The sequence below is a fragment of the Alexandromys fortis genome, unplaced genomic scaffold (genome assembly GCF_014885135.2).
Source record: "Alexandromys fortis isolate MF-2015 unplaced genomic scaffold, M_Fortis_MF-2015_v1.1 scaffold_116, whole genome shotgun sequence".
Lineage (NCBI taxonomy): Eukaryota > Metazoa > Chordata > Mammalia > Rodentia > Cricetidae > Alexandromys > Alexandromys fortis.
The window spans coordinates 4,444,814-4,449,698 of record NW_026067998.1 but is presented as its reverse complement, the minus strand read 5'-3'; positions in this window follow the sequence as shown (position 1 = coordinate 4,449,698).

Genomic DNA, 4,885 nt, shown 5'->3' with positions numbered 1-4,885 from the left:
ACGCTTGTCTGGCTTTACTGTTGTGCTTCCCTTTGCTGCTACAGCTTAGTAGACCCATACGCACTTTCATCCTCAGTTTTGACCTTCATTGTCTCTTACAAAGCATCCAATAAGGGTGCTGGAGAGATGGCTCAGAGGTTAGGAGCACTGGCTGCTCTTCCAGAGGACCCACATGACAGCTCACAACCATGCAAACTATAGCTCCAGGGTACCCAATGCCCTCTGGTCTTTATGGGTAGCAGGTACACATGTGGTGTACAGATACATATGTAGGAAGCACACATACACACAATCCAATGGGTGTTCTCATTCATTTACCCTTTCTCCTGTCCACCCTCTTGCTTGCGGGTCACTCCCAAGAGTGTTTGACCGCACTGATGGCTTCCTCCACTGGACTGCCTTTCTCATCTGTCTTCCAGATACTCAGAGAGTGTGACTGATAGCTCCAGGGTAAATGAGCTCATTTTCGGCATGCATGACCCTTTGAGATGACACAGTCACAGCTTTAGAGACGGAGTGCAATAGGCCAGCTCATTGTCTCAGTAAAATCCGGCTTAGCTCGGCTACAATTGCATTTTACACAGAGAAGAAGAACATTCTCAATCCCAGCAAGCTTCCAGGTCATGCGTCTTCAAAGGGATTTTCTGATTCAAAAATTAGCATTCGGTTATTGGTTATTTGATACTTCAAATTCAGGACGTTTGTCTACTTCTGCCAAGGGCTGTGCCTAGCAGCCAGCCCTCTAAATTCAGCTTCCACTAAAAGTGGAGATTTTACTCCAGGGTGGAGACCAGCATCTTGAATAATCTATGCTATGCGTTCTGGTGTCTGTTAAAGTAGCCAGTCACTGGTCTACAGAGTGTGGGAGTGAATGTAGGGTCACTGACAGTGTTACTCTGTGTCTGAACTAAAACTTGAAGTAAGCATTCCCATTTTGTTCTTTTTTTTTTTTAGTAATTTTTTTTTCTTTTTTTCATTTTAAATCAGGCAATTCCTTGGGGGTGGGCAGCTCATTAAAATTTGGATAACACGTTTCACTTCTGGTAGCCAGAAAAGACATGCCGAGAGGGAATAAATCTGTTAACACAATAGAGTTATTATACTTGGTAACAAAAATGGGTGAAGTAGAGGCACAAACGTTGCTTTTTATTTGTATTAATAGAATAAGGAGAGGGGAAGCTGAGTACGAACTAGTACAGGGTGACTTCACCTAAGCAGAATTTTAATGCAAGCTAAACCAAACTATGTTGCTGGAGGATGCTTCCACAGGAATTGAAACAGTGGATGGAGTTACGAACAAGTTGTTTCTAGGTCAGAATAACAGTCCTCTCTGCAGGGAAGAACTGTTTCAAACAAGAAGAGATTTACGGATAATGGGTTCAAGCTCTCAGGTGTTTCCAAACTTTTGACTTTGCAACATGTCGTTGTCATTTAAAAAGTTTGTGTTCTGGGCAGTAGTGACAGCAGCAGCAGCAGCTGTAGCAGCAGTGGTGCACACCCTCAACACCTTTAATCTCAGCACTCTGGAGGCAGAGGCAGGTGGATCTCTGTGAGTTCGAGGCCAGCCTGGTCTATGGCGTGAGTTCCAGGACAGCCAGGGCTACACAAAACCTTGAAGAACAAAAACAAAGCAAATTCACGCTCTGAAACTGTGCAATAAAGTTACCAAAAGACAACAGAGCAAGGGACACAGAATAATCTTACTTAATGTTGTTAAGCAAGTGCATGACTTTGTCTCCAGCTGCACGTAGCTATCCTCAGCCTCCCGTGACTGTAAGTGGTCCATAGGGCACAGCTGGTCATGGGTCTGCAGTCTTTTTCATGACTTGGGTGGTATTTTTGTGGGCATTTGCCTTATAAACATGTTAATCCCAGAGTGGAGAGATGACTTAGTCACCAAAGGGCTCGTTGTGCATGTGTGGACCTGAGTTCAGACCTCCATTCTTGGCTGTATGCACCTGTAACCCTAGCACTTGGTTAGACATTGTTTGCACATACATAACTTTAGCATATACAGGCCTGTTCTGCATGGTTTTGTACGCATGAGCAATCATGCACTACCTAGGATGTTTCTGCGAATATTCACTCAATGACAAATCTGTGCACACTCTCACAACCATATCACTCATAATTATTGCTGATCACAACACAGTTTACCTAACTACTGTGTTGTTGGTGAACATTAGGTTGTTTTTAACTTTTGTAATCTATTCTAAGCAGTATCACTATGAACACACTTGTATTTTATAGTCTCTGTGTCGCTTTATTCACATATACATGCTATATGTATATATACCAGAATAGACCAGAAGAGTCCATCAGTGTACATGGAAGATAATACATTGTGGGATTATGGACATAGTCAACCCTCAGCATCCATGAGAGAGACGATCCAGTAACTCTATATAGTTACTAAAATTCATAGGTCTCTAAGTTCCTTATTTAAAATGGCACAGTATTTGCATATAATGCATTTATATTATCAATCATATACTTTAAAACTTCTCTTGGTCACTTTAAACCCACAATGCAATGTAAATGTTTTTAAATAGTTGCTATATTTTTTTCCTAGGGAATAAGTAAAAAGGTCTGTACATGTTCAGTACAGACAGGATCCTTTCCCAAATACTTTTCAATCTATAATGGAAATCTGGGGATACAGAGGACAGATATTATTGTGGAAATACACTTATGTACATCTATCTATCATCCATATATATTATATATACATACAATTTTCTGATGTGTTTAGCAGTAGAATATTTTTGTCATTCAAAAAGTTATACTCAACTTGATTATGATATTGTCTGTCCAATTGGGGCCGGAGCAATGACAAAGTGGTTAAAAGCACTGGCTGCTTGCTCTTCCAAAGGACTTGGATTTGATTTCCAGTTCCCACATAGCAGTTCACAACTGTCTATAACTTCAGTTACAGTGCCCTCCTCTGACCTCCATGGACACCAGGCACACACATGGTGCACAGACTTAGAAGCAGGCAAAATATTAATAAAATAAAAAATATTAAATCATTTAAAAGATATTATCCATTTGTTCCTGAAAGAAATGGCATCGATTTCTATTCCTAGCTTTAGAGATTTAGTTCAGTGTTTGAATTCTTGACGGGAATTTGCAAAGCCCTGGAACTAGTCCCTAAACAAACAAACATACACACACACACACACACACACAAAAGTGGGACTTAAGGACAGAGAGAACTCTGGGAAGAAGAAAGGGGGAGTCACCAGCCAGATGCAGAGGAAGTAGGACATGCAGCAGGAGAAGTAAAAGCCACGAGTCACGTGGCAGCACATAGACTATTAGAAATGGGTTACTTTAAGTTAGAAGAGCCAGTTAGAGACAAGCCTAAGCTAAGGCTGAGCTTTCATAATTAATAAGTCTCTCTGGGTCACTATTTGGGATCCTGCTGGAGGGACAGAGAGAGACTCATTACAGTAATCCTTGTTTTCAATGGGGCTACCTCTGCCTTTGTTTCCACCCCCATACTTTCTGCTGTTCTGTGCTTTAGGGGTTACTCTCATCTCAAGTCCCATCAAGACAGTTTTAGAGGATTTTCTAAGTCTGTCTTTTCAGGCTATACCTTAATTCTGTTGCCTATCCTGTGATACGGATAGGATTAGATGTTTGCATTGTGGTTCGACTGCGCTACTTCTCCCGAGATTCTGCAGTGCCTCTCCGGATAGTTCCCACTCTCAGTATTTCAAGGCCAATATCTGACACAGAGCTTCCTCCGTTTTGCCATTTTAGGCATTAGCTATCGAATCCCCATGATGGGAGACAAGATCCAACTTTCAAGCCTGGACAGGCCAGGAGTTGAGACAGTTTTTTCCTCACCTTTTTCTCCCCCTTTCTAGAATATGAGAATTCTTGGTAATTTGCTTTTGAGTTCTTGTCTATCCAATCATGTCTTTTCCTCTTCTCTCCATTCTGGAAGATTTTTTTTCAACATCTACGAAGTCTATGAGTAAGGTCAGCTTCTTCTTAGTTCCCAAGAGCTCACTTCTGATTCTCTTACTTCTCCAGTCTGATAGCATTTTACTGTTTGACCCCATTGTATTGTGAGTGTAATATTTGTGTAGAACGTGGGGACCAAGTTGGTGGAACTGGAGTACTCAGGCAAGCAAATGGCCCAGGGCAACACTGTCACACAGAATTGCAACGCGATTAAATCATGCCATTTAAAAAATGTCTAGCTAGAAACACGTTTGAACGTGAAATAGAAAAGATTAAAATGAATTTACTAATATTTTATTAAGTGAAACGTATCAAATTTATTATGTTTTCAACATGTAACCAATAGGAAATCTTACGAAATAGTTTTAATTCTTTCTGTAGTTGGTGTGTATTTTACACTTAGGCATGTCTCCATTTGGATGTGCCACATTTTCAAGTGGCCCAGTGTCTACAATGACCTGTGATAACAGTGTGGATCAGTTCAGGTCTCAGGAAACGGCACTACCCTATGGCTCGCTCCTAAACTTCCCGGGCTCAAGAATATACTCACCCTGCCTCATCTTCCAGGATGACCATCCCTGGACAGGTGGTTCTGGGTTCTGTAAGAAAGCAGGCTGAGAAAGCCAGGGGGAGCAAGTCAGTGGGCAGCACCCCTCCACGGTCTCTGCTTCACTCCCTGCCTCCAGGCTCCTGCCTTCTGCTCCTGCCCTAACTTTCCTAGATGATGGGGTTCTAAGCTGAAATAAAGCCTCTCCACTCCAAATTGTTTTGGGTCTTTGTTTTATCACAGCAATAGAAAGTAAACTCGGGTAGATTCTGTGATCCTCACTCTTGACCTTAGCCTGGCTCCATTGGCCTTGCCCCCTAACTACTTCCCAGACAACGGGCCATAATCTGGCTAAAAATTGGCATC